The sequence below is a fragment of the Chiloscyllium punctatum genome, chromosome 23, assembly GCF_047496795.1.
Source record: "Chiloscyllium punctatum isolate Juve2018m chromosome 23, sChiPun1.3, whole genome shotgun sequence".
Taxonomy (NCBI): domain Eukaryota; kingdom Metazoa; phylum Chordata; class Chondrichthyes; order Orectolobiformes; family Hemiscylliidae; genus Chiloscyllium; species Chiloscyllium punctatum.
Window position 1 is genome coordinate 67,489,183 of NC_092761.1, and position 24,029 is coordinate 67,513,211.

The following is a 24,029-nucleotide window of genomic DNA, read 5'->3' on the forward strand; positions in this document are numbered from 1 at the left end:
AACCAGGTTTAATTGGAAGCACACTAGCTTTCAGAGTGCTGCTTCTTCATCAGGTGGTTGTGGAGGACACAATTGTAAGGCACAGAATTTATAGCAAAAGTTTACAGTGTGATGTAACTGAAATTATATATTATAAAATACCTTGATTGTCTGTTGAGTCTTTCATTTGTTCGAATACCATGATAGTTTCACATCTTTCATGTGTAAATCACAAAACCTTTTTTTAAAAGTTGCATTCTCAGGTTAACTATAACAATTGGTTAGCAATTGTTAACAATTAAAGCCTGACACCCATATGTCACTAATTTGAAAGCCTAACGCTAAAATATTTATATTAAAACAATAGATGGATTCTCTGCCTCTTCACCACCCAGACCAGTGGCATGGTAGTTGATTCCAGTTTCTTCATTAAGGATGTAAAGAAATTGGTGAGGGTTCCTTGATCTTGAAGCACCTTAACTGTTATAAAACAAAGAACTGCGGATGCTGGAAATCTGAAATAAAATCAGAAATTCCTGGAGAAACTCGACAGGTCTGGCAGTATCTGTGGACAGAAAGCAGAGTTAATGTTTGCCATCTAGTAGCAGTTCTTCAGAACTGTTACCCACTGTTGCTTAACTTCTACTGCAGTCCCTTTATTGTTCTGAAACTGGATAGTCTCTCATTAGTCTTCCAGCATTGTGAATTAAAGGTGTCCCTAGGAAACATCTAAAAAAAGACATGATTCAGGATGACTTTAATGTAACAATAATTGCATTATAGAGGCAGAAATTTGTTCATATGACAGAGGTAAGGTCTGTCAGAAGAAGGCATTGTGTAAAAACTTTTTTGGATTTCAGAAGAAAATGGGAGAAGATAATGCTTTAAATCAAGGAAACAGTGTCAAATGATGCTTACAGTTTTAAAAACAAGTTACTGAAACACTTCTGGTGAGTTGCATCAACCATGTTCTGCAGGAATTGGGGCACCTAAATTTGGAACAGATATTCTCAGGGAAATGCACAACAGAAATGTGGAGGTTATTTAGGGAGCACTTGCTGATAGTGCTGGATAGGTTTGTCTCACTGAGGCAAGGAGGGGATGGTAGAGTGAAAGAACCTTGGGTGACAAGGGATGTGGAACATCTAGTCAAGAGGAAGAAGGAATCTTACTTAAGGTTGAGGATGCAAGGATCAGACAGGACTCTAGAGGGTTACAAGGTAGCCAGGAAGGAACTGAAGAGTGGACTTATAAGAAGGGGGCATGATAAAGCTTTAGTGGGTAGGTTAAAGGAAAAGCCTAAGACATTCTACACTTATGTGAGGAACAAGAGGATGACCAGAGTGAGGTAGGGCTGATCAGGGATATTGGAGGGAAGTTGTGCCTGGAGTCAGAGGAGGTAGGGGAGATCCTGAATGAATACTTTGCTTGGGTATTCACTACTGAGAGAGACATTGATGTTTGTGAGGAGAGCATGAAACAGGCTGATATCCTCAAACAGGTTGATGTTAAGAAGGAGGATGCGCTGGAAATTTTGAAAGATATAAGGATTGATAAGTTCTCTCAGCCAGATGGAATATACCCGAAGTTATTGCAAGTAGTAAGGGAAGAGATTGCTGCAGCTTTGACAATGATCTTTGCATCCTCACTGTCCACTAAAGTAGTGCCAGATGCTTGGAGGTTCTCTTGTTCAAGAAAGGGCATAGGGTTAATTCTGGGAATTTTAGACCAGTCAGTCTTACGTCTATAGTTGGCAAATTATTGGAGAGGATTCTGAGAGACAGGATTTATGATTATTTGGAAAACCATAGCTTGTTTAAAGAGAGTCAGCATGGCTTTGTGAGGGGCAGATCATGCCTCACAAACCTTATTGAATTATTTGAGGATGTGACAAAACACATTGATGAAGGTAGAGCAGTGGATGTGATATACATGGATTTTAGCAAGGCATTTGATAATGTTCCACATGGTAGGCTTAATCAGTAAGTAAGAGGGCAGGGGATACAGGGAAATTTGGCTGTCTGGATACAGAGTTGGCTGGCCCATAGAAGACACAGGTTGGTACGAGATGGAAAGTATTCAGCCTGGAGCTCGGTGACCCATAATGTTCTGCAGGGATCTGTTCTGGGACCTCTGCTCTCTGTAATTATTATAAATGAGTTGGATGAGGAAGTGGAAGAATGGCTTAGTAAGTTTGCCAATGATATGAAGGTTGTTGGTGTGGTGGATAATGTGGAGGGCTGTTGTAGCTTGCAATGGGACATTGACAGGATGCAAACCTGGGCTGATAAGTGACAGATGGAGTTCAAACTGGAAAAGTGTGAAGTTTTTCATTTGGAATGTTGAATTTGAATACAGAATACATGGTTAAAGGCAGGATACTTGGCAGTGTGTAGGAACAGAGGGATCTTGAGGTCCATGTCCATAGATCCCTTAAAGTTGTCACCCAAGTTGATAGGATTGTTAAGAAGGCCTACGGTGTGTTGGCTTTCATGAGCAAGAGGATTGAATTTAAAAGCCACGAGGTTATGCTGCAGCTCTGTAGGGCCCTGGTTTGATCACACTTGGAATATTGTATTCAGTTCTGGTCACCTCATTATAGGAAGATTGTGGAAGTTTTAGAGAGAGTGCCGAGGAGATTTAACAGGATGCTGCCTTGAGTGGAGACCTATGAAGCAAAGCTTTTCTCACTGGAGTGAAGAAGGGGAAGAGGTGACTTGATTGAGATATTCAAGATAATGAGAGGCATAGATAGAGTGAATAGTCAGAGACTTTTTTCCAGGGCAGAAATGGCTAATAAATGGGGTCATAATTTTAAGGTGATTGGAGGAAGGTTTAGAGGAGATGTCAGAGGTTGGTTCTTTACACAGAGAGTGATGCGTGAATGGAATACACTACCAGCGGTGGTAGTAGAGTCAGATACATTAGGAGCATTTAAGCAACTCTTGGATAGGCACGTGGATGATAGCAAAATGAAGGATGTGTAGGTTAGTCTGATCTTCGAGTAGAATAAAAGGTTGGCACAACATCGATGACTGAAGAGCCTGTACTGTGCTGCACTGTTCTATGTTCCAGATTGCCTTATTCAAAGAGCAAGGGGTAATTCCAGGCAGAACGGCACTGCTAATGTGTACTCCAGATAATTTTGTCCAGTGAAAACCTACTGATTGATTTTTCAATCAGGATTAGTTCATACAATCATAGAATCCTTCCAGTTGTAAGCAGATCATTCATCCCATTCTGCCCACACCAAGCCTCTGAAGGGGATCCCAGTCATACCCACCTTTACAAATAACCCTGCATTTCCCGTGGCTAAACGACCTAGCCTGCACATCCCAGGAAACTATGGGCAATTTAGCATGGCCAATCCATCTCACCCCCACATCGTTGGACTGTTGGAGGAAACTAGAGGACCAAGAGGAAACACACACAGTCTTGGGGAGAATGTGAAAACTCCACATAGATAGTTGCCCGTAGAATTGCACCTGTCCCTGGCACTGTGAGGCAACAGTGCTAACCACTGATCTACCATGAGGCTCCAGCATAGCAACAACGACTTGATTGCTTCTGATTTGGGTGATTACAGCCTTGGGCATGGACAATACCTCAGAAATATCCAGCCTGCAAGAGAAAGCATACATCTTTCCCCCTCCCTTCAATATGGAGAATTAAAAGAAAATCCCAAGGAGCTAGCTACTCTCCCTCACCTTTCCAAGTATCTGCAAGTTTCCCATTCAAGTTAAATTTGGAAAAAATGCCTTTAGAGACACAGCAGGGTGAATCCTCAAACAGTGACTGAAAGACTGAGAATTTGTGTATTGACAACCTTGCATCATACGCAAAGAAGCAGAAGGAGTCAAATGTGAGCCAAAGAAAAACTCATCAATGTCTGAGCGAAATTAGTGCTACTCAGTTATTTTTCTTTCCCACCCACAATATTTCTGGCATCTCTTTCTGAGTTAGCTTGGGAATTTTAAGAAAGCAGTAGTGTTTAAGCTAAAAAGTTAGAGATTAGTGATTTAACTAGTTTATTTTTGCATCAGTTTCAAAAATCAGTTTGCTTACAACAAATAGCTATTTTCTTGCTAATGGGGAAAGAAAACCCAGTGTGTATCTTCTTTTTAACCTTCAATTAGTCAGCCATGTGAATTTGGTAATTCGTGGATTTAATCAAATTTTCAGATTTGGAACTACTCTGGGAATAGTGATGTTTGATTTTGAGAAAAAAGAAATCTTTTGAGTCATGGCTATGGATTTATATATGAAATCTCAGCCATGTGTCTACCTGCCTTTTTTTCTCTTCATGGAATGTCATTCTATGTCCAAATCCTAGAACTTTAAAGTAACCTTGAAGGAACTTCAGGCAAAAAGAGTGGTGTCAAGCAATGCACATTCATTAGTCGTAGGCTCCACTGTCCCACGCTCTCATTGGAGAAATACAACTGGTGGTGGGTTTAACTTGATGGTCACCACACATGCGGCAAGGGTGACGTCAAGGAGGTGAGACCTTCACCGTGACCTCAGCCAGCATGGGAATTGCCCCCATGCTGTTCACACCATTCTGCATCAGAAATCAGGCCAAAGTGGGTACTGCAGATGCTGGATATTAGAGTCAAGCTTAGAGTAATGCTGGAAAAGCACAGCAAGTCAGGCAGCATCCGAGGAGCAGAAAAATCGATGTTTCGGGCAAAAGCCCTTCATCGGGATTGAGGCTGGGAGCCTCGGGGATGGAGAGATAAATGGGAGGGAGGATGGGGCTGGGGAGAAGGTAGCTAAGAGTGCAATAGGTAAATGGAGGTGGAGGTAAAGGTGATAGGTCTGGGGGGAGGGTGGAGTGGAGAGGTGGAAAGGACAATTGACAGGTGGGACAGGTCATGAGGATGGTGCAGAGCTGGAGGGTTGGAACTGGGATAAGGTAGGAGGAGAGGAAATGAAGAAACATTGATGCCATGGGGTTGGAGAGTCCTGAGGCAAAAGATGAAGCGTTCTTCCTCCAGGCATTGGGTGGAAAGGGAGTGGCAATAGAGCAGGCCCAGGACCTGCATGGCCTTGACAGAGTGGGAGGGGCAGTTGAAATGTTCGGCCACAGAGCACTGGGGTTGATTGGTGCGGGTGTCCCAGAGATGTTCTCTGAAGCACTCTGCGAGTAGGCATTCAGTCTCCCCAATGTAGAGGAGACTGCATTGGGAGCAACGGTTGCAATAAATGACATTGGTGGATGTGCAAGTGGAGCTTTGATGGATGTGGAAGGTTCCTTTGGGGCCTTGGATGGAGGTGAGGGGAAAGGTCTGGGCGCAGGTTTTGTAATTCCTGTGGTGGCAGGGGAAGGTGCCGGGAGGGGAGGGTAGGTTGTTAGAGGGTGTGGACCTGACTAGATAGACACGGACGTAACGGTATTTATATAAAGTAGATAGGGGTGGGGAAGGAAATATATCTCTGGCGGTGAGGTCCGTTTGTAGGTGGCAGAAATGTCAGTGGACGATGCGATGTATATGGAGGTTGGTGGGATAGAAGGTTAGAACCAGGGATTTCTGTCCTTGTTGTGATTGGATGGTTGAGGTGACTGAGATGCATTGGAGGGCATCATCAATCAACGTGGGTGGGGAAATTTCAGTCTTTAAAGAAGGTAGCCATCTGGTGTGTTCTGTGATGGGACTGGTCCTCCTGCGAGCAGATACAGCGGACGTTGAGGAATTGGGAATGGAGATGGCATTTTTTCAGGAGGTAGGGTGGGAGGAGGTGTAATCCAGGTCGCTGTGGGAGTCGCTGAATTTGTAGAAAATGTCCGTGTTGAGTCGGTCACCGTTGATGGAGATGGAGAGGTCCAGGAAGGGGAAAGAGGTGTCAGAGATGGTCCAGGTGAATTTAAGGTCAGGGTAGGATGTGTTGGTGAAGTTGATGAACAGTTCAACCTCCTCATGGGAGCACGAGGTGGTGCCAATGCAGTCATCAATGTAGCGGAGGAAAAGGTGGGGAGTGGTACCAGTGTAACTCCAGAAGATGAACTGTTCTACGTAGTTGACAGACAGACGTAGCTGGGCCCATGTGGAAATCCAAGGCTACCCCTTTTGTCTGGAGGAAGCGGGAGGATTTGAAGGAGAAATTATTGAGGGTGCGAACCAGTTTGGCCAAACGAATAAAAGTGTCAGTGGAAGGATACAGGTGGGGATGTTGAGAGAGGAAGAAATGGAGGTCTTGGAGGCCATGGTCATGGCAGATGGAAGTGTAGAGGAACTGGATGTCCATGGTGAAGATGAGGCATTGGGGGCCAGGGAATCATAATTCTTGGAGGAGTTAGAGGACATGAGTGGTGTCCTGAATGTATATTGGGAGTTCCTGGACCGGGGGAATGAGACAGTATCGAGGTAAATGGTGATGAATTCAGTGGGGCAAGAGCAGGCTGAGACGATGAGTCGGCTGGGGTAGTCAGGCTTTTGGAACTTGGGTAAGAGGTAGAATCAGGTGGTATGTGGTTCCTGAACTATGAGGTTGTGGGTGGGAGTTTCCCTGAGTTGGTGAGGTTGTGTATGGTCTGGGAGATAATGGTTTGATGATGGGGGTGGGGGGGTGAGGTCATGGTCAAGGGGGCGGTAGGAGGAGGTGTCTTCAAGCTGGAGCCTGGTTTCAGCAGTGTAGAGGTCAGTGTGCCAAATTGTGCATCACAAATCAGTCATCCAACCAACAAAGCTGACTGACTGACTCTCCTTTCCAACCTCTCCTCTTGCCTGAGGTATGGCGACCCACAGGTTAAATTATCACCAGTTGTCTCTCTCTAATGAGAGAGCCAATTTATGTTCCAACATGACTTTCATGACTTTACCTTTCTTTGCATACAAAAAGAGGAAGCAATGTAATAATGAAATACAAATGAAACAATGTGATTAAATCAAACTCATCCAACTTTCCAATCAAAATAGAAAATACCAACAATGGCATTTTTGAAAATGGGGTTCTATGTGATAACCTTTTTGCTGCTCACGTATAATCAGCTGAATGGCTTTCTGCACTAAACATTTTCAATCGATTTATGTGAATATTTTTTTGAAAACTCAGTGCAACAAGTACCAGCTTCTGCACAGACTCTGCCAACTATCCTTCCAATTTATCAATCCACACATCATTAGTCAAACTTCTAAAACATTGCTCTCCAAAGTCAATCAGATGTGAATGAGACCATCACCTTTTTGGGTGGGCAACTTTGCCTGGTGTTTGATTAAAACCTGAAAAAAAAAGCCAAAATGAAAACATATATTGATCCAGACATCTGCTTGATGTCTCATCCTGAAAAATATGTTGTCTAATTTGGACCTAAGTCATGGATACATAAGCCATGCATACATCTTAGGTCATAACAAATGTGCCTCAAATAGTGTCAGAGATATGTGATAGATTCTTGTTGAAAACTGTGGTCCAAAGGATTAGGTCTGATTGTGTGATATTCTCACAAAATATAGTATACAAAGTAATGCAATAGCACATAATCCTGCTCTCTCAGGCAATCTCATGATGAGATAAAGTCATGATGAAATGTTTTTGTTACTTCAACAGACTTTGTAAATTTTGCTGGCAACACATCTTGCCGAAGACAATATACCTCAATTAGAAATCCATGTCTGACCATCTATGGTAAAGAATAAGTTAGCTGATTGCCCAGGAATAGATCCTTCAAAAACACACTTTCCAAAATTCAGAAAATCAGAAATAGATAAATATTGATGCTATTGAGTCCATATCTTGAGTCTTATTGTGTTTTTAAATATAATCCTTTCAGTACAAACTTTCTTTCAAGAGCTTTTGAGTTCTAGCAAAAGGCTGAATAGGTTGTTTTTTTTCCCTGGAGCATTGAAGACTGTGGGGTGACCCGATTGAGGTTTATAAGATCATGAGCAGCACAGATGAGGTGAATAGACAAGGTCTTTTCCCAGGATGGAAGAATCAAGAACGAAAGGGCATAACAGAGACATAGAGTTGTGCAACACAGAAACAGGCCCTTTGGCCCAAATTGTCCATACTGACCAGAGATCCTGAATTAATCTAGTCCCATTTGCTAACATTTGGCCAATATCCCTCTACATCCTCCTATTCATATACCCATCCAGATGCCTTCTAAATGTACCAGCCTCCACCACTTCCTCTGGTAGCTCATTCCACATATGCACCACCAACTGCATGAAAACATTGCCCCTTAGATCTCTCTCACGTCTCACCTTAAACCTATACCATCTGGATTTGGACTCCCCTACTTTGGATAAAAAAACCTTGGCTATTCATCCTATCAATGTCCTTCATGATTTTGTGAACCTCCATAACCTCTAACTCTCCAACAAAAATAGCCCCATCCTCTATCGCCTCTCCTTATAGCTCAAACATTCCAAACACGTCAACATCCTTGTAAATCTTTTCTGCATCCTTTTAAGTTTAACAACATCTTTCCTATAGCAAACAACCGTAACTGAATGCAAAATTACAAAAGTGGCCGAGCCAATGTCCTGTGCAGACACAACATGACCTCCTAATTGCTATACTCAATGCACTGACCAATAAAGGCAAATGTACCAAGCACCTTCTCCACTACCTGTGACTCCACCTTCAAGGAACTATGAACCTCCACCCCAAGGTCTCTTTGTTTGGCAATGCTCCCTAGGACCTTACTGTTAAGTGTAGAAGTCCTGCCCTGATTTGCCTTTCCAAAATGTAACAATTTATCTAAATTAACTCCAGCTGACACTTCTCAGCCCATTGATCCACCTGATCAAGCTCCTGTTGTACTCTGAGGTAACGTTCTTGCCTGTACATGACGCTGGCAACTTACTAACTATAACTTCTTCATTCACATCCAAATGTAATGTAAATGATGAAAAGCAGTCACCCCAGCACTGACCCTTGCTGTACACTGCAAGTCACAGACCTCCAGTCTGAAAAACTACCCTCCCCCACCACCCTCTGTCTCCTATCCTCAAGCCAATTTTATATCTAAATAGCTGGTTCTCCCTAGATTCCATATGATCTAAACTTACCAGCTAGTCTACCATGCGAAACCTTGTTGAACACCTCACTGAAGTCCGTGTAGACAATGTCCATCTCTCTGCCTTCATCAACCTTCTTTGTTACTTCTTCAAAAAATTCAATCAAGTTCGTGAGACATGATTTCCCATGCATAAAGCCATGTTGACTCTCCCTAATCTGTCTTTGCATTCCTAAATGATGTAAATCCTTACCCTCAGGATCCCCTCCAACAACTTAACCACCACTGATGTCAGGCTAACCAGTCTATAGTTCTGTTGCTTTTCCTTACCACCTTTCTTAAATACTGGCACCTCGATAGCCAACCTCCAGTCTTCCGGCAGCTCATCTGTGGCTATCCATGATAGAAACATCTCGGCAAGGGGCCCAGCAAACACTTCCCGAGCTTCCAACAGAGTTCTGAGATACACCTGATCAGATCCTGGGGATTTATCCACTTTTATGCATTTTAAAACATCTAATACCATCGCTCTGTCATTTGGACACTTTTCAACATACCATAACTTATTTCTCCAAATTCTTTACCTTCCATATCCTTCCCCACAGTGAAATATTTGTTTATTAAGTTTAAGGTGAAGGGGAAACATTTAAAAGGGACCTGAGGGACAATTTTTTCACACAGAGGGTGGTGCATGCATGGAATGTGCTGCCAGAGGAAATAAAAGATGTATGTACAAACAGAATACTTAAAATAACTTTGGACAGGGGCATGATGAGGAAAGGTTTAGAGGAATATGGGCCAAATGCAGACAAATGAAACTAATTCAGCTGAGGATACCTGGTCAGCATGGATGAGTTAAACCGAAGGGTCTGTTTTCGTGATGTATGATTCCATAACTCGATGTTAACCATCTCTTAGCCCTACCTCCAATGTCCATGACAGTAATTCTTCACCTTCAGATAAATGTAGCTCACTGTCAAGGTCCTGGGGACACTCTCCCATTCATTAATGCACTCAGAGCCAGAAATGCCATTACAGTGTCAGGATCATTTATGAACTGGTCCTGGCCTGCTAAGCATGTGCTGCTCTGAAGTGAAGGAAGTTAGTCATGATCTTGAAAGTATTTCTTTTTTAATTTTAGGAACTCTCACTGGAGAACTGGACAGAACTGCTCCAGAGCTGAGCAGATGGGAAATGGCCAAATGTCTTGTCTCTACACGTCAGCAAATAAAGGGAACTCCGGTATCTGTTACAGTATTGTTCAACCTTTTGAACAAAGAATCATATTAATGATGCAAAAGAGTGAATAATTAAAGGTGGGGGATCACATAGCAACTTGTTAAAAAGCTGAGTGCATGCCCCAGAGGTGAGGTCACAGATGCGAAATAATATAAAACACTCCTCTAATCACCCCACCCTAAACCGAGGCAGATAGGTACAAGTAAGTACAGATTCATCAGCAGTTAGTGCTGACTGTGGGTAGTGAACAAGCTCTGAGCACTCAGCCAAACTACAGGTAGAACAAAAGGTAAGATGGGCATTGCATATTTCTTCATTTTAAAAAGGATCAACAAAATCATTTCCTTCTTCTAACTCTCAGGTCCGAATCAAAAACTGCAATAATGTGATAGTTCCAGGTTCTACGCAGCAATGTAAAATCCACAATGCTTTGCCTCAGACTAAGAATGCAGTCTTTGTTTTGTTGGCGGGCTGGTTTTGTATGCATTTCCTCAAGGTATATCTATTGAATTCAGCAATTCTTCTGTTGCTTATTCCAAAAATTGTTTATGTAAGACAAGAAGCAAAAACTATTGAGTAGTTTTTGGAATTTGAGGGGTTTCAAGAACGCGTGTACTTCAGAAGCATAAGAATGTTGATGTGAGTTGTAAATTTGAAGCTCAGTGATTTATCTTCAGAACTTAAAAAAACCTACATTTTATTTAATTCTCTTTAATAACAATCTTTTCAAAGATACTCTAATCTTGCAAACAATATTTGCTAATCGCAGTTAAGATGTGTGACGGAAATCTTTAAGAGTTACAAGACTGTTTGAGAACCTGTTTATTTTTTTAAAAAGGAAATCCTTAACTTTCTGGGTAAAATTATGGCAGAATATAAAAGCATGGGAATAGTGGTATCTTTATAAAGTACAGATTAGCTCCTAGCAGCTGATTAGATCTTTGGATGGCAAGTGTAGAACAGGTCACTGTCAACAACAGATGGCTCAATCTTGGTTCTAGCTGGAATGGATTTGGGATCTATCCCATTGCTCTACCTGTAGGGGATATCAAATGCTGAGGCTTGGATTTAGAAAACTAAACCAGAGTGCAGCAGGTAGTGAAGAAGGCTAATAGCATGCTGGCCTTCATAACAAGAGGGATTGAGTATAGAAGCAAAGAGGTTCTTCTGCAGCTGTACAGGGCCCTGGTGAGATCACACCTGGAGTACTATGTGCAGTTATGGTCTCCAAATTTGAGGAAAGACATTCTGGCTATTGAGGGAGTGCAGAGTAGGTTCACAAGGTCAATTCCTGGAATGGCGGGATTACCTTACACTGAAAGACTGGAGTGACTGGCCTTGTATAACCTTGAGTTTAGAAGACTGAGAGGGGATCTGATTGAGACATATAAGATTATTAAAGGATTGGACACTCTGGAGGCAGGAAACATGTTTCTGCTGATGGGTGAGTGCCGAACCAGAGGACACAGCTTAAAAATACGGGGTAGACCATTTAGGACAGAGGTGAAGAGAAACTTCTTCACCCAGAGAGTGGTGGCTGTGTGGAATGCTCTGCCCCAGAGTGAAGTGGACGCTCAGTCTCTGGATTCATTTAAGAAAGAGTAGGATAGAGCTCTCAAGGATTGTGGAACCAAGGGTTATGGAGATAAGGCAGGAACAGGATACTGATTAAGGATGATCAGCCATGATCATATTGAATAGTGGTGCAGGCTCGAAGGGCACAATGGCCTACTCCTGCACCTATTATCTATTGTCTATTGTCTATAAGATCATGAGGGACATGGATAGGATAAATAGACAAGGTCTTTTCCATATTGTGGCGGAGTCCAAAATTAGGGGGCATAGGTTTAAGGTGAGAGGGCAAAGATTTAAAGGAACCTAAGCAGTAAATTTTTGACGCAGACGGTGGTGTGTGTATGGAGTGGGCTGCCAAAGGAACTAGTGGAGGCTGGTGAAATTACAACATTTAAAAGGCATCTGGATGGGTATATGAATAGGAAGGGTTTGGAGTGATTTGGGTCATCGCTGGCAAATGGGACTAGATTAATTTAGGACATCTGGTCGGCATGGATGAGTCAGATCCAAGTGTCTGTTTTTGTTCTGTACAGCTCTATGACTCTATGACTGTATTTGATGATGGACTGAATGGCCACCTTCTATACTTTCTCATTTTAAGATGGTATTATGTTAGATTTTTAAATGGGCACATTTTTCTAACAAGTCAAAATAATATTTCATTTTTGTTGTCTTGTTAAATAATGGTGAGCAAAGCTTTATTGTGTCATTTCTTTACAAATATTTTTCATCGCGTCTAGAAAATTGTGAGAATTCTGCCCCTCTGTATTCAAAGCTGAGTGTGATAGTAGCATTGCAGTAATGCATTAAAGGTGGTGAAAGCCTATGTTAATATGAATCATCAATATTTATAATGCATTTAATTATTTTTGGAAGCTTTGGCCAATGCGTAATGCTTGTTAACACGAATGTCGGAGTCTTGGTGACTCATTAATCATGGTATATAAGGGATCAACAACAAGGCCTCTTTTCCCATGACAGCAACTGAATCCTGCTTATTACTTGGTGAAGAACTAAAGATGTTCGCATAGTTCCCCGCTCCCCAATTAACAATGTTTACGGAGTGTTAGGTTCATCCCACAAAAGGAGATAGTGCCAGTAATAGGTAAAGAGAGAGAGCTGTTGAATGCTTCGACTGCTGCAAAAAAAAGTTTGTTTCTCGAACCTGAGAAGCCCAAGATAGTGGAACTCTCTGATAAGTTCAGGCTAGTTCGGATTTGCTCCTTTGTGTTTGTGAGTGCTTAACTCATTCTTAACTATTCCAATCATTTCACTGTTTAAACAACTTCAAGAAAATGATTCCTACTTTATTTTTCATTTTGAAACTCTTGTACCTCCTACTAGTTCACTTATTTTATTTTCATTGTAGGGTGAAAACATCTTTGTATTTTGAAAAATTTCATAATAAAGATAGCCTGAGGGTTCTGCTGGGAGTGGCATGAACTCACTCCTCTACAACTGTCACAGATAGGAGGGTGACTTCCCTTGAGAGAAACAAAGAAACAAGATGAAGGGATAGAGCAAACGTATGTTTATTTTGGACCTGAATGCCCCCAATTCTGGCTTACAGTTGACAGGAAATTGAATCAATTGTGCCTTTAATGTAAGGTTAGGGTGCTGATTTCAGCATGGGCAATTTTCTCTATTTCTCAAAATGAAAGGACAAATGGTCAGAGATCTTACTCTTGGCCTGTATTTGGTGGCTCCAATGGTCCACATGTGGACCCAAGGTGAGGTAAAAATCTAGCTTGACTGCCATCTTTTCCACAGCTGAATAAGTTGTTGCTCATTGACATGAGTCATGTCCACCTGGGATAGGTGTCTAAGGTTGCAAAAATGGAACTTAGATGTGTCCTGTCTGCTTAAATCAACTAGACCATCCCAGTAAACAGAGGTCTTCAGCAAGACTGAGGTTGGAAAGGTGCCTGATTGGGGACGGGGGTTGGGAAAGATCGCCAGCTTTAGAAAGGAAGTAAGTGATAATTCAGGATAGTTGTTGCATTTGAAATCTAAGGCAGGGTTTTATCTTTTCCAAGTCAAGTCCTTACCCTCCACTCCATCTAAAAGAAAACTTTGGCTTAGTTTGTCCAAAAGATTCATAGCCACCAAAACCAGCAACCCACCTGTTATTTGGAATCATAACATCAGAAATAGGAACAGGATTAGCTTGCTCCACTCAGCTTGCTCCACTGTTTGACAAGATCATGGCCAATCTGACTCAGGTCTCAACTCCTCTTTATTGCCAGCTTCTCATAACCCCATTTCAGCAATATTGCAAAAAAATCCATCTATCCCCCTCTCTAAATATTTTCAGAGCTACTGAAAAGAAGTACTTTCTATCCCCACAATCCTCTGGGGTTGAGAATTCATTCGAGGCATTCATTGCCCAGGAGAGAAGAAATTCCTTTGCCTCTCAATTCTGAATAAGTGTCCCTTTTATTCTGTGACTCTTCCCTTGTTCATGATTCTCCCACTAATTCTAACATTTTCACAACATCCACCCTGCCATGCCCCCTCAAAATCTTGCATATTTCAATAAGATCACACATCTAATCTTTGAAACTCTAATGAATATATGCCTGACCTGTTTAGCTATTTGTGATAACTCAATCTTTTCATCCCAGGGAATCAGTCTGGCGAATCTCTTTCGAACAACCGCTAATGCTAATTCATCGTTCCTGAAATATGAGAACCAAAATTGTCCACATTATTCCAGATGTTGCCTCACTAACACTCTGTACAGTTTTAACAAGATTTCTCTATTTTTAAACTTCAACGCCTTGGGAATCAAAGTCAAATTTCATTTTGCTTTTTAGTTACGTGCTGCACCTGCATGCTAACATTTTTGCTTCATACATAAGAAACCCATAATCCTATCCAGTGCATTTTTGGATTCGTTCTCTATTTTAATTATAGTCTGCCTTTTTGTTTCTTCCAACCAAAGTGCAACACCTCATAATTTCTTGCATTGAACGCCATCTTCGAGGAGAAAGTGAGGACTGCAGATGCTGGAGATCAGAGCTGAAAATGTGTTGCTGGAAAAGCGCAACAGGTCAGGCAGCATCCAAGGAACAGGAGAATCAATGTTTCGGGCATAAGCCCTTCTTCAGGAATGAGGAAAGGGCTTATGCCCTCATTCCTGAAGAAGGGCTTATGCCCGAAACGTCGATTCTCCTGTTCCTTGGATGCTGCCTGACCTGCTGCGCTTTTCCAGCAGCACATTTTCAGCATTGAACGCCATCTGCCAAGTTTATGTCCTCTTACGCAGCATATTTATAACCCCTTGCCAATTCCTCATATCTGTATCATTATAGGCCCTTCCAGCTATTTTGTATTATTAGTAAATTTGGATACATTACACTCTGTCACTTGTTCCCAGTCATTAGTATAGCTTGGAAATAATTGAGGTCCTCGGACTGACCCTTCTGACACTTCACCAGTTATATCTTGCCAGTATGAAAAATATTTGTCATTCTTAACTCTTCTGTATGTTAAGCAACCCTCAATCCATGCTTAAACATTATTGCTAATACTATGAACTCTTATCTTGTGCAAGAACCTTTTTATGTGGCACCTTATTGAATACCTGCTGGAAATCAAAGTAAAATGCATTCTCCTGGTTCCCTTGTATCAAATTTGCTTGATGCCTCCTCAAAGATTGCGAGTAAGTTTATTAAACATAATTTCCCCTTTTCAACTCTATTTGACCCTATTAGATCATATTATGTCAATGTCCTATTGTTTCCTTAATCATGGTCTCCAGTATTCTCCTAATGGCAGCTATTAGACTAATTGGCAAATAATTTCTTGCTTTCTACCTCCCTCCCTTCTTGAATATTACATTAGTGGTTTTCCAATCTGCTTGAATGCTGCTGGATTCTGCAATATTTCAAACAATGTCTCTATTATCTCTGCAGCATTTAATGATTTAATATACAAAGTGTTTATCTTGCCTATAATACAAACAACCACAATGTTTTGTTGCCCAATACATTTTTTGGGTGATAGACTGATTTTAAAACAAGTTTGAGAGCTTTTAATATCATCTGAAATGAGGTGATGCAATGATCTACAGAAAATGCCAGTCACCAGAACTGGATTTAAATGCATATGCAGCTCCTGCTGGGGAAGATGGTGATATCAGCATGATTTTTAAGGACAGTTTTAAAATATTCTTTGTGGCTTCAATCAATACTATAAGCTGATTCTGAGAGCAGGGGGCCTTTACAATTGGAGCCTTGATCACAGCATTACTTCCCTGCTAAGTTGAAGATTCATAGTCAGAACCCACAGGCCATGTATTCACACAGAGCTGTGATTCAGATTTCACTTTGACCGTAGCTGTAATTAAAAAAAACTTTCCAAAATGCCTCATTGTCACAGAGCTGACTACCATTGTCGTGTCTAAAACAGGCTTGAGAAGCGAACCCTGATAACAGCTGCAAGACTGGTTGGCTGGATGAGAGGATAATAGTTTGTAGTCAGGAAACGAACTTCCTTTGCCCCTATAATTGGCTCCCTTCTCATGAGACAGTCAATAATTGGTGATCCAATTCCCCACTGAACATGCAGAGATCATGGTTGTAAGGGAGCTGCCCTTTGGTCCCTGTTGTGCCTCTTTAACCCATTGAGAAACATAAAATCCAGCACACGGCGAGTCTAAGTGTGCAGCCAAGTGGCTTTCCTCAATGTTCACAGAGTGATACAGCACAGAAACAGTCCCTTTGCTACAATGCATCCATGCTGACCAGGTTTCCCAAACTTGCCTGCATTTGGCCCATATCCCTCTAAACTCTCTAAAATTCATGTACTTATCTGAATGTCTTTTAAATGTTGTAATTGTACTTGTACCTATCACTTCCAGTTCATTCCTCACACAAATCTACCCCCCACCATGTGAAAATGTTGCCCCCTCAGGTCCCTTTTAGATACTTGTCCTCTCACCTTAAAAATACACCCCCTAGTTTTAAACTCACCTACCCCTTGAGAAAAAACCTTTGCTATTCGCCTTATCCATGCCCTTCATAATTTTATAAAGCTCTGTAATGTCTATGCTCCAATAAAAAGAATCCCAGCCAAAGGTTAATGGAATTGCTACAGTCTAGAAACAAGCCCTTCGGCCCAACAAGTCCACACTTACCCTCCAAAATATAGCCCACTCAGACCCATTCCCCTACCCTATCATCCTATATTTACCCCTGACTAATGAACCTAACCTACACATCTCTGAACAGTATGGGCAATTTAATCAATAACATAAGCTGATTCTGAGATCAGGTGCCAATTCACCAAACCTGCACATCTTTGGATTGTGGGAGGAAACCAGAGCACCCAGAGCGAACAGACACAGGGAGAATCTATAAACACCACAAAGATAGTTGTTCAAGGCTGGAATCGAATCTAGGTACCTGGCGCTGTGAGGCAGTAATGCTAACCACTCAGGCATCATGCCACCCAAAGGGATAAGGAGGCTTATCCAGCCTCTCCTTATAACTCAAATCTTTGAGTCTAAGTAACATCATTGTAAATATTTTCTCCACCCTCTCCAGTTTAATAATATTCTTCCTATAGCAGGGTGACAAGCACTTATACAGTACTCCAAAAAAGACCTCACCAATGTCCTATACAACCTCAACATGACATCCCAACCCTACCTTTAATTTTAGGACCTGCCCTTGTTCATCTTATCAAAGTGCAACAGCCCGCATTTATCCAAATTGAATTCCATTTGGCACTCCTCAGCCCATTGGACCAATTGATCAAGATCCTTTTATAATCTCATATAACTGTCTTCACTATCAACTATACCAATTTTGGTATCATCCACAATCTTACTTGGCATGTCTCCAAAATACTCATTCAAGTCATTTATATAAATTGCAAACAAAAGTGGATCCATCAATGATCCCTATGGAAGACCATTGGTCACAGGATTCCAATCTGAAAAATAATTTTCCACCACCACCCTCTGTCTCCTACCATCAAGCCTATTTTGTATCCAATTAGCAAGCTCTCCCTGAATTCTATGTGACCTAACTTTACTAATTAGTCCACCATGCAGAACCTTGTCAAAGGCTTTACTAAAGCCCACATTGACAATGTCTACTGCTCTGCTGTCATCAATCTTTTTTTATGTTCTCAAAAAACTCAATCAAGTTGTGAGACGTGATTTCCCAAACACTAAGCCATGTTGACTATCTCTAGTCAGTCATTGCCTCTGCAAATGCATGTCAATCCAATCTCTCAGAACCCCCTCCAACAACTTACCCACCACTGATGTTAAACGCAGAGGTCCATAGTTCTCAGGCTTTTCTAAAATAAAGTCACAACATTAGCCACCCTCCAGTCTTCTGGTCCATCATCCGTGGCTGCAGATGATACAAATATCCCTGCTAGGTTCCCCACAATTTCTTCTCTAACTTCCCACAATGTCTTAGGGTACACATGATCAGGTCACAGAGATTTATCCACCTTTCTGTTTTTTAAATACCTACAGGACTTGCTCTTCTGTAACGTGGGCTGTTTTCACAATGTCAATATTTATCTCCCTGAGTTTCCCTGAGTGAAAACTGAAGCAAAATATCCATTTAGTATCTTTCCTATCTCTTATGGTTCCCCACATAGTGACCTCATTAACCTTTAGGAGCCTATATTTTCCAATTTCTCTTTTGTTTTGACTGCACTTTTAGAATCTCTTTGGATTATTCTTAACCTCATCTGCTAAGGCTATCTCATATCCCCTTTTTGCCCTCCTGATTTCTCTCTTCAGAATGCTCCTACACCCCTTGTACTCTTCATGCAATTCACTTCATTCCAATTGCCTACACTGAATATATGCCTCCTTCTTACTCTTGATCAGAGCGCAATATCTTTATTCATTCATTGTTCCTACTCTTACCAGGTTTACCCTCACTCTAACAAGAACGTACTGCCCCTGAACTCTCATTATCTCACTTTTGAAAGTCTCCCACTTGCCAGTCATCCCTTTATCTGAAAACCGTTCTACTCTCATCAACTTTTTAAAGTTCCTGAATTTAGATCAGAGTGGTGCTGGAAAAGCACAGCAGGTCAGGCAGCATCCGAGGAGCAGGAAAATCGACATTTCGGGCAAAAGCCCTTCATCAGGAATAGTATATAATATTGAAAGGAACTGTTATTTGCCTTGGATCATTTGATTTGAGTGTCATCTCCTGGTGTAGTAGATACCATAGAATTCCTACTGTGCAGAAAGAGGCCATTTGGCTCATCAAATCTGCCTCATGCCTCTGAAAAGCATGCCACCCAGATCCTAGTCCATAAACCTATCCTTGAACTCTACATTTACCATGGCTAATCCACCTGTACATTCAAACACTACAGGCAATTTAGCACAACCAAGCTTCCTAACTTGCACATCTTTGGACTGTAAGAGGAAGTTGAATTACCCAGAGGAAACCCACACAGACATGAGGGAGAACAGACAAATGGAGACAGTCACCCAAGGCTGGAATTGAACCCAGGTGCCTGGCACTGATGAAGCTACAGTGCTAACTACTGAACCATTCTTCCACCCTGTATGACCAGGAGCAACACTTGGTGTGCACAAGCTTTGACAGAGAAAATGATAAAACTTATCAAGCACCTTTCACAACCACAGGATTTCTCAAAGTACTTTATAGCTAATGAATACTTTTGACACCAGTTACTGCAAAAGTGGAGGAAAATGAGCAACCAATTTGCATGCTGTGAGATCACACAATCTAAAATGGTAGAACAATCAAATAATGTAGGTTTTTAAGATGTTGCTTGAGCAATAAATAGCAGGGAAGCTACTGGGGAGAGCTACGTTGCTCAGCTTCAGAACAGTATTACATATATTTGACAATTTGATGAGGGGTACAGTTTAATGTCCCATCCTGAAGGCAGCACATTCAACAGTAAAGCTCTCCCTTGGCATTGCACTGAAACGCCAACACCTTTGACTCAGCAGAATTTTGGACCAGGTGAAGTGAGGTACTGTCCTGAGGTTGCAATAAGGAGTAAGAATTCCTCTGATCACTGTGTGTCATGATCCTGCAATTGACGTGAAGCTTCTCTGTTCCATATTTTTGTGAAAATGATGACACATTCACAGTATTCCTAGAAATATCAGAAAGTTATATATACACAAATGGCATTTCTTCACTGGTTAAGCAGAAGTCCACTTGTCGTTTCTCAGCCTACCAAAAGGCTACTTATCTGTACTATGAAAAAGAACTATATGGTGTACATTTTTCTAAACTAACACATAAGACACTGAAAGTGTTCCATTTCCTAACATTGATATCCTTTCCTTCAAGTGCTACTGCATATGTTTATGCCCTGAAATCACATAATTTTGAAGAGCATCAAGATACTTATTGATGAGAAAGACAATTCATCCCTTTTCAAACCATCCTTTATGGCCTGTTTGGATGCTGACCACGCAGTGGAAAAAACAGTAGATTGCAGTGTATAAGTCAACTTTGAAGCTTAGAAAGGTCCTTCCAAAAACAGGGCTCAAATCGTGTACCAAGTATAAAATGTGAACAGCTCATGTTACCACAGATGGTCACAATTTTGAAATGTGTGATCTCCTTAATTACAAAATAGCGTAAATACCTTAGAAGTAATTCTGAAAAGGTTGACTTAACAGATATGTCAGGTAAGATTGGCTACCTTATTAGGAATGATTGGATACCATAGGGCTGTATGTATTGGAATTTAGAAGAATGAGAGGCAATGTTATTGAGACAAATAAAATCTTTACGGGACTTGACAGGGTGGATGCTGAAAAGTCATTTCCCTTTGTGTGAGAGCTAGGAACACAATTTAAAAATAAGAGTCTCACACTTAAAAGAGCTCTTTTATCTCTAAAACGTCATCCTTTGGTATTCCAAATACCATACCTCACACTTACCTGCACTGAATATATTTATTACAATAAATTTATCTACCTTTTCAATTTGCAGCTGCTGTTTAGTTTAACTTTTTGTGTCTTTCCTGTGAATTCATTGACTCCCCTTGTTTGCATGTGTAAAAGTCATTAATTTGCATTGATATTGAATATCTAGATGAGGAAATTAGGAAAAGCTGATCTAAATTACTGATGACACAACTAGTTGTCATAGAAACATAGCAAATGAAACATAGAAACATAGAAACATAGGAAATAGATACAGAAGTGGGCCATTCAGTCCTTTGAGTCTGTTCTGGATTGCTCCTTCCAAAATAAGCTTTCTTTATCCAGAGATGTTCTTGATAGTTTCATGAAGGCTACTTTTTCATTTTTAATGACTACATTCTCATTCTCATTAACTTACTTAGGGTCACAGAGTCATGGAGTTATATAGCACGGAAACAGACCCTCCCGTTCTATCTCATCCATGCCAACCAGATTACATTAATCCCATCTCATTTGCCATCATATGGCCCATATCCCTCTAAGCACTTCCTATTCACATACACAGCTAGATGCCTTAAAAAGATTGTAATTCTACCCACCTCTACCACTTCTTCTGCCAGCTTAAATTATACACACACCACACTCTGTGTGAAAAAGTTGTCCCTTTGGTCCCCTTTAAGTCTTTCCTTCTCACCTGAAACCTATCCCCTCCAGTACTTAATACTTGATGCTGCTATGTAGTAATAATACCTTCAGTATTTCTGTTGGCATATCGTCTATTTAGTCTCTTACGGAAGCAAAAGTAGAATAATTCATGTGTCTTCAATACTGATCAACTTTTCATTAAAACTGAAGTCACAACACACACAGAAAACTTTTTTTAGACACTGCAGCTTTAAATTGGCACAAGGCAAAAGGCATAAATTTCAAAAAAACTTTATTGTCAAACTGACAGAAATTTCTACACACAAAAAGCCATCATTCCTAAATATAACTTCCACCAACTATTGAGGTCATATCTAATGTATTTTGTATCAGACATGCACAAACCTGCAATATTTTCATGAAGCAGTTAATACCCTAATTACTGTATCTCGGATCTCAATCTCAGATTTAACATTTGACAGTATTCATTACAGGAGAACCCATGGCATTTATCCAAGTATTGTAGCTTCTGAAATTATGCACGCATTATAATACTAATTCCACATTCATTTAGAAGGGATTTATGCCTTGAATGATGTAATGATTTCTTGGTCCCAATGAGCTGAGTATTCCATTGTTTTTGAAAGATTTAATATCATTCACTATACTTTGCAGCTCATCTGTCATGTCTCCTCCACTCTACTGTCAATGACCATCGCTTCCATCACCTTAATGGTAATCATAAGTAGACTGATCAAGCTGTAATTGGCTGAGTTGGATTTGTCCAGACTTTAGTCCACAGGACATAGCTAGACAATTTGATAAAGGTAGATATGTTAGATCTCAAGGTTACAGGCTGTAGTGAATACAATATTGATGCTGCTGATGGCCCATAGCACCAAATGGATCCCCAGTTTTAGCTGAGGTCCTTTGTCTTCAGCAAAGTCTTAGGGCCACATAAAACAATGGAGGGTATTCTCAACATGACGACAGAGATAAATATAGTGATGGAAAGGGGGAGGTATTTAATGCAGGGCGAGAGTTATTGCTGGGGGAAGGCAATTATGATGCGATTAGGCAAGATTTAGGATGCAGAGGTTGGGGAAGAAAACTGCAGGGGATGGGCACAATTGAAATGTGGACCTTATTCAAGTAACAGTTACTGCATATCCTTGATAAGTATGTACCTGTTAGGCAGGGAGGAAGTGGTCGAGCAAAGAAGTTGAATCTCTTGTCAAGGGGAGGAAGAAGGCTTATGTTAGGATGAGATGTGAAGATTCAGTTAGGGTGCTTGAGAGCTACTAGTTAGCCGGGAAAGACCTAAAGAGAGAGCTAAGAGCAGCCAGGAGGGGACACGAGAAGTCATTGGCAGATAGGATTAAGTAAAACCCTAAAGCTTTCTACAGACATATCAAGAATACACGAATGACTAGAGAAACATTACGGCCAATTAAGGATAGTAGTGGGAAGTTGTGCATGGAGTCCGAGGAAGTAGGGGAAAAAGACAACGCTGTCGAGGGTAATACTGAGGTACAGGCTACTAGACTAGATGGGATTGAGATTTATAACGAGGAGATGTTAACAATTCTGGAAAGTGTGAAAATGCATAAATCCGCTGGGCTGGATATGAATTATTCTAGGATTCTCCGGGAAGCCAGGGAGGAGATGGCAGAGCCTTTGCTTTCATCAGAGGTAGTTTCTTTACTCAGAGAGTAGTAGCGGCATGGAATGCCCTGCCTGCAACAGTAGTAGACTCACCAACTTTAAATGGTCATTGGATAATAATATGGATGAAAATGGAATAGTGTAGGTTAGAATGGCTTCAGATTGGTTCCACAGGTCAGCGCAACATCGATGGCTGAAGTGCCTGTACTGCGCTGTAATGTTCTATGTTCTATCATCCCACATCCCTCTTGCACCCTCTCATCTTTTGCAGTATTCATTTCCTCAAACCCTCATGCAAACTCCTCCCTCCTGCATCCTCTTCTCATCCTATACTCTTGTTTTAGCCTTTTCTCCTTCCCCAAACCCCTCCTACAGTTGTCCCATCCCTCCCTCAACCAATGTTCCTTGGCGGACACTACCTTTTCATATGCAACAGATGGAACTCCCAATTCTGGGAATAGGCTGTCCTGGGATAATATACCCCAATCCACATCAAAATTAGCTATCAGCATTCTCCACCTAAAACACCTCGGTTCTCTGTGCCACACCCCTGATTTTGCATATGGACCTTAACCCACACCCTCATCCGCTCTTGGCTGCTGGGTCCCAGTGCCCATCTCCATCCTCAGCCCACTTAGCCAGGAGAATCTATGGTGAACCTATCAGCAGCAATGGTGTGGGAGAATTAGTCTGTGATTGGGCGAGTGGCTCTTCACCTTTCCTTCCAATCTATTTATGACGGGATTGAAGAAGGGATTAACCTATTCTGTAATTGGCCATATCAGTTCATCAATTTTCTGAAATGATTTAGGGACTTTTGAGAGGGGGAAGGGCAGAGGGTGGGATAGGCACAGGTCCAACCACTGCACTGTTATATCTTGCATTTTGAGCTTTACATTTATTCAGAACAGTGATTTTATTCCCCCAATCTGTGCCTGTTTTGATTTATGCTTCCACTACCTCGCTAAAATCACATCCCTTGTGATTCAAATTCCTTCAGTTCAATCTAAATTAGTCACCTTCAGAGCATTGATTTCAAAGTCACAATGGTCAACACTG

The 24,029-nt window shown here is 41.3% G+C and overlaps 1 protein-coding gene across 3 annotated transcripts in view; it reads left to right on the forward strand.

Annotated features, from left to right (window-relative positions):
• The window catches only part of LOC140494119 (otoancorin-like), a 207,668-nt gene that overhangs the window by 88,817 nt on the left and 94,822 nt on the right, over positions 1-24,029 (forward strand). The window contains exon 1 of one of the 3 annotated variants that reach the window (XM_072593125.1): positions 10,375-10,472. The exons of the other annotated variants lie outside the window; for them this stretch is intronic. The gene's annotated coding sequence lies outside the window, so the exon portion shown is untranslated. Of the gene's footprint in view, positions 1-10,374; positions 10,473-24,029 lie in introns of those variants that run through there. 3 annotated transcript variants of the gene reach the window in all.